The following is a 12,487-nucleotide window of genomic DNA, read 5'->3' as shown; positions in this document are numbered from 1 at the left end:
ATCCTGACCCGAGTCGTCGATCTATCACTCTGAGTTGAAATGAGTTCTCATCAACACAATGTTAGGATAGTGATAGTGCCTAAGTTGATTTAGGTGGAAATATGGATGAATGAATGATCTCATAGGGTTAACTACAAATCCAACGAGTCTTTGCAATTGCATGACGTTGGTATGCATTCATTCCGACCTGAGTTATCTATCGATCACTCTGAGTTGAAATGAGTTCTCATCAACTCAATGTTAGGATAGTGATAGTAACTAAGTTGATTTAGGTGGAACTAGGGATGAATAAATAAGCACACAGGGTCAACTATAAATCCAATCAAGTCTTTGTAATTGCATGGAGTTAGTATTGCGTTCATCCCGACCCGAATAATCGATCGATCACTCTGAGTTGAAATGAGTTCTTATCAACTTAATGTGAGGATAGTGATAGTACCTAAGTTGATTTAGGTGGAACTAGGGATGAATTACTAATATCATAGGGTCAACTATAAATCCAATCGAGTTTTTGCAATTGCATGGGATTGGTATTGCATTCATCCCGACCCGAGTCGTTGATCGATCACTCTGAGTTGAAATGAGTTCTCATCAACTCAATGTTAGGATAGTGATAGTACCTAAGTTGATTTAGGTGGAACTAGGGATAAATGAATAAGCTCACATGGTCTACTACAAATCCAATCGAATCTTTGCAATTGTATGGAATTAGTATTGCATTCATCCCGACTCGAGTTGTCGATCGATCACTCCGAGTTAAAATAAGTTCTCATCAACTAAATATTAGGATAGTGAGAGTACCTAAGTTTATTTAGGTGGAACTAGAAATGAATGAATAATCTCACAAGGTCAACTACACATCCAATCGAGTCTTTGAAATTACATGGCATTGGTATTGCGTTCATCCCATCCCGAGTCATCGATCGATCACTCTGAGTTGAAATGAGGTCTCATCAACTCAATTTTAGGATAGTGATAGTAACTAAGTTTATTTAGGTGGAACTAGGGATGAATGAATGAGCTCACAGGGTCAACTACAAATCCAATCTAGTCTTTACAATTGCATGGCGTTGGTATTGCGTTAATCCCGAACCGAGTCGTCGATCGATCACTTTGAGTTGAAATGAGTTCTAATCAACTCAATATTATGATATTGATAGTAACTAAGTTGATTTAGGTGGAACTAGGGATGAATGAATGAGCTCATAGGTTTAACTATAAATCCAATCGAGTCTTTGCAATTGCATGGCATTGGTATTGTGCTCATCCCAACCCGAGTCGTCGATCGATCACTTTGAGTTGAAATGAGTTGTCATCAACTCAATTTTAGGATAGTGATAGTACCTAAGTTGATTTAGATGGAACTAGGGATGAATAAATGAGCTCACAGGGTCAACTACAAATCCAATCTACTCTTTACAATTGCATGGCATTGGTATTGTGTTTATCCTGACCCGAGTCATCGATCGATCACTCTTAGTTGAAATGAGTTCTCATCGACTCAACGTTAAAATAGTAATAGTACCTAGTTTGATTTAGGTGGAACTAGAGATGAATGAATGAGCTCACAGGGTCAGCTACAAATCCAATCGAGTTTTCGCAATTGTATGGCATTGGTATTGTGTTCATCCCGACCTGATTTATCGATTGATCACTCTAAGCTGAAATGAGTTCTCATCAACTCAATGTTAGGATAGTGATAGTACCTAAGTTGATTTAGGTGGAACTAGGGATGAATGAATGAGCTCACAGGGTCTACTACAAATCCAATCGAGTCTTTGTAATTACATGGTGTTGGTATTGCATTCATCCCGATTCGAGTCGTCAATCGATCACTTTGAGTTGAAATGAGTTCTCATCAACTCAATGCTTTAAAAACTATATCTTTTAAATCTTTTAAAATTAATTAAGATCAATTTGGACCAAATTAACAATTTCAAAACTTGTCATTCTTTTTCTAAATTACAAATCAACTCATACAAATCATCCATTTGTGTGAAAAACTTTAATTTCAAATCTGAAATTATCGCTCTTCTTCTTTCTATTGGGGTCTCCTCTCTTTCTCAATAATACAAGAATAACTAATCAACATATTGCTCAACCCTTCAAAACAAGTCAATTTTCTTCCCATTTACGACCACCTTTAGTTGTTTTTTTCAACTTCATTCTCACTTGTATCCATCATTTTCTCTATCTTCGCAGGAAACAAAGTTTAAGAAGAGTTCTACATTTGTTCTTTATTCTAAAATATAGGGATTTTTAGTTAATGATGAAAAAGAAAACTTTTAGTTATATTATCTTTGAGAATGGGTTAACAATTTTGAGTTTTGATGCTAAAAAAGTAGGAAGCACCCGAGAAAACCCTAGTTTTTCTCTCAGTGTTTTGTTGACTGTTGTGGTATTGTTGGATGGTATTTGTGGTGTTGTTGGTGGATGTTGTTGTTGGTGATGGCATTAGTTGTGGTGGTGGTGGTCTATCTGTTGTAATGGGTTGAAGATCTATTGGGAGATATTAAATAGGTTTTCAAACAGATTCCCCATCTGTTTCAAGTGATGGATTATCCTTTGGAGTATTTTTTTGTAATATGGCGTAGAATAATTTATTGAAATTTGTCCATCTATTGCAACAGGTGGAACATCTGTCGGGAGATATTAAATAGATCTTCAAATAAATTCCCCATCTGTTCTAATTGATGGGTTGTCCGTTGGAGTATTTTTTTTCGTTATGTGGCGTAGAATAATTTATTGAAATTTCTCTTACCTTTTTTAAAAGTATTATGCAGACATCAAATGCAATGTATTTTTTGTTTTTCTATTGTTTGTAGTTAAAAGATGTCTCCCAAAGAAAAGAAACTGAAAATGGATCAAATTCTGACTACCCAACAAAAAAGACTAGACTATAGATAGATTCGGAGGAACTTCCAGAACAATCTCAGTCAGGGAAAAATGAAACTGAGGAAAGTGATAACTCCTTATCACTAATGAGGCGTGAAATAACATTGAAATCCTAGCATGATTTTGTCAAAACTATTAGTATCAACGGGTTTTGAGTTGCGATACCGATGAGTAATCCTAACACAGTATTTTGTGATGTTGTACTTAAATATCAGTTGGGGAAACCTTTTAACGAACTTAAGAGTATTATGAAGAAGGAAAACATAGATGGACTTTTTAAGAAGAGCTGTTTTGCATACTTTCTTGAGTTGTCTGGGGCCCGCCCTCTCCGTTTCCCAATGATCATGGTATATGAACTCCTCAAGCGAAGGATCAAGTATGGAGGGGATGATAGAGGTTTAAAGGAGGGCAGAAAAAATATGGATGAAGTCTTGATCAACTACTATGGCATGCCGGTTTATTTTGGATTGAAAGAGTTTTCCATAGTGACGGGCTTGAGATGCGATCGTCCAGAAGAACCTCTCATCAAGAAAACACCCCATAAAGGGTCCAAAAAACGCAATGTAAAAAAAGATGGGTTGTTGGGCATTGTTGGACCTAGATATAGTGTGGAGAATTTGATGGCGAATCTCAAGAATAAAGACATACCAAAGCACTACAGGGAGAAATTGTGTTTAGTTTGGTTTGTCCATTACGTTTTATTGGCAAGAGACGTCAGGAAAGTCATAGAACATGATTTGTTGGCGCTTACTGATTATTTTGGGAAATTCAATGATTATCCTTGGGGATATGACAACTACTACTTGACTGTCAAATATTTACTGAAAAAGCGAAAGCCAAAGACGACCATATTATACGGCTTTCCTTGGGCTTTCATGGTAAGATTGATCACTATTTTTACTTATTCATTAATTTATATTGAATATAGTTATGACTTTTTTTTTGCTTGCTTCCTGTTTACAATTTTTAGGCTTAGGCATGTGAAGCCATTCCTTCCCTCCTAAAGCATTTCAAGGATTATCCGGATAAGGTTTCTCATCCAAGGATCCTTAGGTGGTTGGCTGCAACAGAGAGCAGCAAAAAAAATATTAATGAGGCTGATCTTTTTAACCCTCCGGATGATTCAGTACATCTTCTTTCAACTAAAATAATTTTCCTTAAAGACAAATATTAAAATAGATGTTTCATCTATTGCGATAGATGGGTCGTCTGTTACAACAGATTACCCATCAACTACAACTGGTGTAACAGATGGTAATCTATTATGATAGACGATCCATATTTTAGAACAGATTAACCATCTATTGCTCTGGTTCTTTGAACCCTACTCAATAGATTACCCATCTATGCAAATTATGCAACAGATGGGTAATCTGATGCAATATATTATCAATCTGTTTCAACATACAAATCAGTTGTTATGGTAGCTAGATCGTCTATTGCATAAGTTGGCTGTATTAACATCCATGTAACCCGTGCCCTATGTAACCCAACTGACTGTAAATTATTATTATATGATTTAAATTATTATTATATGATTTAAATTCCTCTTATCTTTTATTTATAAGTTGTGCATCCTTGGATCGTGCCTACCATTGATGAGCTGGGGATGACTTCTTTTTTTACTCTGGGTCTTGTTGATACAAAAAAAGACCCAACGGTGGAGTTAATAAAGAAGAAATTAGGTGGAGAAACATCCATAAGAAGAGCAGTTAGGCAAGTTCAGCGTAATGTTGAAGCTCTTCACGACCAACCTCAACCTACAAAAGATCTGGGTATTTCTTGTGGGGATGTTACTGGTGGAGTTGTTTGTGATGGTGGCAGCCATCATGATACTGTTGCTGCTGCCAGTCGTGATTATGAGCATGTTGGTGCTCAGCAAAAAATAAATACTTTTGAAAACACCCCTTAAACAGGTCCTCCTTCTCACCCCTACACTGTTCCCTTCCACCCTTACAGTGGTCCCTCTCACCCCTTCCCACCCTTATGTTCTCATTGCAAATGCAAAGTGTGCAAGGACATAGAGGATAAACTCCTTGAAAAACTAGAGGTTATTGCTTAAGCTGCCAAAGAGTTGAAATCTAGGAGGGGTGTCATACCATCCAACGAGGTGAGGGATCCATGCACTATTATAGCGGAGGTTAGGAGGAACAGAAGAAAAATTAGACAAATTCTCTCTGTTCTGAAATCAGCAAAAACTGCAACTCTTCCCGCTCTAAGAGTTGTTGAAGTTCAGGGGCAGCCGATTAAGGTGGACATATTCATGAAGCCTTGCAAGGAGAAGAAGAAGGAACAGAAAGAATTCATGAGGATGAAGGTTCAAAAAGAATACACCATACATTCATTTGCCGCCAAAGACTTTTCGAATATAACAAATATGCACGTGTGGTACGAGGATAATGTAATTTTACTTTTGCTAACCTAGCCTTCTAATCTACTCCCTGAAGAAGAATCTATGCAACAGATGTGTAATCTGTTGCAACAACTTGGTATTCTGTTGCAACATAATTCACATCTATTGGATAAGTAACGTTGGTTGGGTAATTTGTGAACTGATTCAGAGAACCCTTTGTATCGGATTCTTTCCACTATGTTTTTATTCCTTATAATTACCAACCCATTTAAAAATTGTCTTCTTATACCAAAGTATGTTGATGAAATTCTCTGCCTCAAGAGAGGCAGGCAATTGGCATACTCGGATGCTTATGATGCTGCCGATAGGATAATGGACCTCAACTTCTATAACAATTTCAAGGATAGGTACGCTAATATCTATAATATAGCTGATTTTGATAGTCTAGGATTTGATTAGTTAGTTTCTACATTCTAATGGAATGAAGAAGAGATTAAATATATTAGAGAGAAGAGGCCATATCCACACAGCAAGAGCTGGACCAAGGCAAAGTGAATCCTTGCAGTCATGAACGTAGATGTCACACATTTTCTTACTGTTGAGATACTACTATATGAGGGAAAGATTAAGGTTTATGACTACAACTTACCTGTCTTCAGCAATTTTTTAACCCACATACAGCCACTCTTGAAGTTGGTGACGTAGAGTAGGTGATGGATCATTTGTCGGCTGAAGTCTTGGCGAAGGAATCATGGAATTTTGAAGGTCAAAATAAGAACATCCAGATCCCAAGAAATACAACCGATGCAGCGTGTAGGCCGTACTTGCTTGCATACATCGAGTGTTTGCTGACCGGCACACAAATGATCGGTGTGTGAGACACCGTTGTGGGAAAGATTCAATGGATCTAGGCATATGGGGTACTAACTAAATGGTTGGATCCGGTGTATAAAAAATAACATATAAAAAGACAGAGACGAACACGATAAGAAATTTTCATTTCAAGCCAATTCACTTTACATGTAGTGGCAATAATTTTTATGTCTGGCCAAGTTAAATTTTTATAATGCAACAAATTTTATATCTGTCATAACAGATATAGTACCTCTTATGATAGATTGATTATCTGTTGGAATAGGTTGGTCATCTATTGCATTATGCAGATGTTCCGAGTCTGTCTGTCGTAATAGAAATACGATCTGTTGCAACATATAATCTATCTATTTCAACTGATCAGTAATCTGTTGCAAAAAATCAAAAAAGTAGGCAGACCTATTATATAATTTCCAGTAGATGACCTACGTATTGCATCTCATATTGCAACATATGTCTAAATCTATCTGATAAGATATGCCATCTGTTGCAGCAGATGTATTATCTATTGCTATATTTGAATCTAGTACTCCATTTCAATTACCGTTTTCAAAAGTAAGTATTAAATTATATTTATAGACAACATAAAATAAATCAAAGCCTTCGGAAATTACATGAAATAACTCAACAAATAAATAAAATGTAAAAAAATCATTATGGGTACAAATGATCTACTCTACAAATAAATTAACAAGCTAAACCAAAGAGGATAGGTTATTACATTAACAGACTCAAGCTATAAAGATCTAATAAATATGGACAAGTTGTTCTTCATCCGATGCTACAAAATTCCGCTTTGGTCGTCGTGAATCTTTAATGTCGGTTGTGTATAGCTTCTGAGCTTTTGCTTCTCCGTATTTCAATAAAAGAGCAACATATCTTTTACGGAGTGATCCGGGATCAAGTCCATCATTTGGTACTTGTAATCCATCGTTCAATTACTTGGCATAGGCAGCAACAAAAGGACCGCAATTCCTGCGTTATAAAAAAACAGATAATCCATATCTTGTAGTTCATGCAAACATTGTAAAATTTGTGAAATAAAACTAAATCATGACACTTAAACTTACAGGCTACCAATGGTTTGTTGAGCAATTCCTTCAACATATTGTACATCAAATGGATTAGCCATTTTATCCCCGTAGACACCTAATTTCGTCCCTCCCGAAGACCCAAGTTACACATTTTTATCCCTGACTTACCGTGTATCCTCACCCACGTGATTACATCCCACAAAAATACAAAAAAAATATATAACAAAATCCCTAACAAAACCTATCCTAACTAATTCTATCTTATCCTAACAACCTACCCAATCAAAACAAACCACCTCACCACCCCACACCCTACCCGTTACCCCTACCCGCGTGTACCCACTGCCCCACCCACTCTCACAAGACACACTACAAAAAGATATCATCTTCTCCAAAAAAAAGATACACTCACAGGACCATCAGTAACCAAAAAAAACACAGAGAGCACATCTCAAATTTTATTCCCTTTTTGCTCCAAAAAACCGAACCCATCCATCAACGACAAACTACCATCAACATAGATAAACAACAAATCAGCAACCTCAAAAAAATCCAAATTCATACCAGCGAATCCGCAACCATACCCGTCTTTAATTTGATTCACGAACCCAGAAATCAAACCCAAATCCCACGTCAAAAATAACTCAGCTCCAAACCAACCCAACCCCCAACCCGTTTTTTTTCATCTTCGTCAATCGCCCCACGCAGATATGGAAAAGATGTCGAGAATTCTCTAGAAGCGCTTAGGTGTCTCTCTAACGGTTTGATTCCGCAAATCTCGGGTGAAAGGTACGATTACAGCTGGTCCTAATCCCTTTTATGAAAATTTAAAATTATTCCCTTCCAAAAAGGTTTCAAAAAGAGGGCCTCTTGAATCATTCTCCCACAGGGGGATTAGTTAGAATTTTCCTCCAATCTGGTTCTATAGGAGGAGCTCATTTTGAAAAAAAAAAAAAGAGCCTGAGAGTCCAAAAGAGGAAAAAGCTTTCTTGAGCAAATCAGTAAAATCTTTCCTTTTGGTTAAAAGTTTTATTTTCGTAAAAGTCGCCGATTAATTGGCATTTTCGAGTAAACGACTATGATGTTCTGTGATGGTTGTGGGTCCGACTATAGCTCGAGGTTCCATTTTGCTGCCCCAAAAATAGATTTGGAGAGTCGAGATTTCATTGGTGATTATCGAGGTTCTTGGAGCGGCTCTTATTTCACTTATTAAAATCAATCGAAAGATCTTGAGGTCCATCTCTTTACTCCCGTACTTTCTTCTTTATTCTATTTTGTTGAAATGGCTATGATTGTGTGTTAGGTGATTGTAATTGTTTGATGTTGTTGATGTTATGATCACATGCTTGGTGATGTGACTCCGGTGGTATGATGTAAGAATTTGATTAGTTTTAATGGTGCAATTGATTAAAAGGAATTTTGGGGATGAGAATCGAAAGTTGATAAAAGTAAATATTATGATATTTTTGATACATTATTGATGTTGAATGCGGTATGTTGTCGAGCGGGTAGGGAAACAGTAAGCTCGGGTAGGCAAGTTTAGGATTGGTGTAATGTGGGAATGATTGGAATATTTGTTGAATGTTTTGTTTATCGTATTTTGAAAGTGTATTTATTTAACCGGGGAATGCCCCGAGGTAATTTGTATTTACTCACCGGGGAATGGCCCGAAGAATTTTGTATGCTAAGGATGCTCGTGATCAAGGCCCGAGGCATCGGGTAAAGCATGGTTTAGGACTAGTGTAGGTTATTTCAGTATTTTTATTTCGGGTTGTAATAATTGGACTGAACTTTACATTTTTGTCTTGTTTTGTTATTGTTTGATTATTTTGCGTGCTTTGTGTGGTTTATGCATTTGTAACGTCAATTTAGCTGATACGCTCTACCAAGAGATCGTGGTCAAACCACGGGATCGAGGGGTGCCGGAATTCCTTAGCCGGAATCTCTGTTCGCAAACCAGTTTAAGGAGTCAAATGGTTTTGGAAAGGATTTTCTAATGGTGACTTGACATACCGGATTATGCCAAGTGGCGACTCTGAATAAACAATATAAATAGTCCTTTTTTGAAACAAATTTTCATCTTTGTCACTTAAATAATAAAACCCTTTCGAACCTAAAAATACATTTTTGGAGTACGTAAAAAGGGGGTGTGACAGCTTCTGGCGACTCTGCTGGGGACAGTTAGTTTTCAGAATTCGAGCTATTTTTGGAGTCATATCGGCTTTGTTTGGCATTACGAGTGTATAAGCTTGTTTGTGATTTTGTTTGGGTTATTGTTTGCACTTTTGTGTGTTTTTTCGTGCTCTTTGTTTATAGTATTTATCTTATGTGTTACCGCTTTATATCTGGCATCATAAGTCCATCCCCCGGCCTTCTTTCCGCAACAAGTCCGTAGTGCACGTATTGTACACAACCTCTAATTGAGCCACCCTTATTTTAGGAGGGGAGCCATCGGTGTTATGGAGTAGGTGGAAAGCAAAGCAGCCACTATCGACCATACGCTCCCCCGAACAGCCTTGTTAGTAAACCACAACGTAGGTCAGCCTTTAGGTCATGCTTATGTGCATCATACGGAGACCTAGCGGGACCCATATGGCCCTTTGTGGGAGACTCCCCTCTAAAGCATCCCTACATGCTAACTGTTGCATTTTTAAGGGTAACGTGGTCATTTGACGGACTGATTTTTGAAAAAAAAATAAAAAAAAATTAAATTATTAGGAGTAAGGTGCGTAGGCAAAACGAAAAAAAAATAATATAGAAAAAGTGAGTCGAAAAGAATGAAAAAAGAAAAAAAAAAGAATGTCGTAGTTTATTTTAGAATTCTTGATGACTTTTGTTCTTCACAATCCAAAAACTCAAAAAGATTCTTTTTACGTTTTGCATTTGTCTTCTCAAAATACCGTAAAAGCAAAAAAAAAAAAGTTTGTTTGCCTTTTCTACTTATTTGTCAAAAAAAAAAAAAAAAATACCAAAAAGATTTTTTTTCCTTCATAATTGGTGGTGTCAGTCTTAGCTGAAAATCCAAAAGTTTTTTTTTTTTCGTGTGTTTTTGGTAGTGTCTCCTAAGTTAGGGTCAATTTATTAGTTAATCGTTAATTGTCCAATCTGGATGAACTACGCACCCCTGATTCTTCTCTTTCGTGAGTGAGATACGTAGGCAGCCTATTGTTGGTTCGGTGATCTTATTTAAAAAATCCAAAAAAAATAAAAAAAAAATAATTTCTTCACTTTTCATCTAGAGTAGGTGTTTCATACATGTCTTGAAAATAAAAATACAAAAAAAAAAAATCCTTAATAGTCGTAGGTTTTAGTTTTGGTTGATCTTATTAAAAAAATTTCAAAAACAAAAAATATTTCTTCACTCTTTATTTAGAGTAGGCGTTTCATATATATCTTTAAAAGAAAACTACAAAAAGATTTTTCTTTAATAGGTTCAAGTTCCATTTTCATACTAAAAAATCAAAAAAAAAATAAAAAATCTTGGGTAATCATAGATTTCACTTTGTATAGGGATGTTAAAGCTCAAAAATTCAAAAAAAATTTCGTCAATTCTTTTGACAAATTGTTATTTTCTTTTCTTCTTAAAGTTTCGAGAAAAAAAAAAGAAAAGAGTTCAATTAGCCATCTTGGCACGACTGCCCGAACTACGCAAGATCTGATTCATGTACAACATGATACGTAGGCAACCTACTTTTGGGTTCGATCTAATCATTTTGTTTCGTTGTTTTTCATTATTTTTCCTCTTTTAAAGAAAACAAAAGTCATAAAGAATGATAAAATAAAGGTAGATAACGGAAGAAAAGAAAAGAACAGAGATAGATACAAAAAAATAATGATAATAAGGAGCGTAGAAGATAAAAAGGTGTAGACAAAAATCAGGATGATGTTAAAATGACCTCGCTACCCTCAAAAGCTGGTAGAAATGAACATGAATTTAGGACAATCTTACCAATGTGATTCCCATGTTTGGTGTGTGCCCTAATCCTAACGGATGTTGTCTTTGATGAGCATGTTCTTTTAGACAACAGTGGTAGGTTTGCAGCACTCTGGCTAGTCACCCATACTTCACCAGATCCAAACCAAAGCTCGCCATGGCTAGCAGGGAGATTGAAAATTCGCTCATTGACCCGGATCAGGATCACAGGAAAGAAAGTTCTGAACACAATGATGAGGTAGTAAGGCTCAGGAAACAATTGATAGATTCACACCGGGCATAGGCCAGCGGAATGCCTCCTCCTCCGCTCCCTGAAGGTCTTGGAAATATCTCTAATTGCCCACTGCTCTCTCAAGCGCAATTCTCTGCTCCTACTGAGTCACCTGAGCACGCGCCGGGATTCACTCCGCGACATTATTATCCTGGCAGTTCTGGTGTGCCCTTGGCAGCTCCCCAATCAAGGCCCGCTGCTCAGCCAGTGCCACCGATCACGTCGGTATTTGTGGCTCCGCCACCACATAAAACTCCTATATATGCTATGCGTCCCACAATGAGGCTTCCTAGATCTGCCAGTGAGCCAGTACTGAAGGTTTCAGATAGTCAGTATTACGCCCCGGAGCCTACTTTTCAAATGAACGAACCATATGGGTACACTCAGCCGCCTGCATTTCCATTTGATATGGAGAAACCTGTCGCAGCAGAGGAACAGGATATCATAGCCCGGAAATTGAAAAGTTTAGAGCAGGCAATAAGGAATTTGCAAGGAATCAGAGATTATAGGAGTGTTTCCTATAAAGATCTTTGTATGTTCCCAGACATCAATCTTCCCCCCGGTTTTAAGATGCCTAAGTTTGAGAAGTATGCAGGACAAGGCGATCCTGTGGCACACTTAAGACGTTATTGCAACCAGTTGAGGGCTGCAGGAGGAAAGGAAGAATTGCTCATGGCCTTCTTTGGCGAGAGTCTTTCAGATCTGGCCTCAGAATGATTTATCGATCGAGATATCGATAAATGGAACAACTGGGATGATTTGGCTTCTGGATTTGTTCAAAATTTTCAGTACAACATCGACTTGATTCTGGACAAAAAGTCCTTGGTCAACATAAATAAAAAAAGCATTGAAGGTTTTAGGGAATATGCGATAAGGTGGCGTGAACAGGCCGCCAGGGTAAAGCCTCCAATGAAAGAAAGTAAGTTGGTAGAAGTTTTCATTCAGGCGCAGGATAAGACTTATTTTTAATATTTACTTCTGGCAATGGGAAAGTCTTTTATGGAAGTCCTCAAAATGGGGGAGATGATAGAGGACGGAATTAAGACCGGCCGAATAATGAGTTTTGCCGCATTAAAAGCTACCACACAAGCGATTCAAGGTGGATCTGGCGCATTTGAAGGTAAAAA

Source organism: Capsicum annuum, chromosome 10, assembly GCF_002878395.1.
Source record: "Capsicum annuum cultivar UCD-10X-F1 chromosome 10, UCD10Xv1.1, whole genome shotgun sequence".
Classification (NCBI taxonomy): Eukaryota; Viridiplantae; Streptophyta; class Magnoliopsida; order Solanales; family Solanaceae; genus Capsicum; species Capsicum annuum.
Note: the sequence above shows the minus strand (reverse complement) of the source record.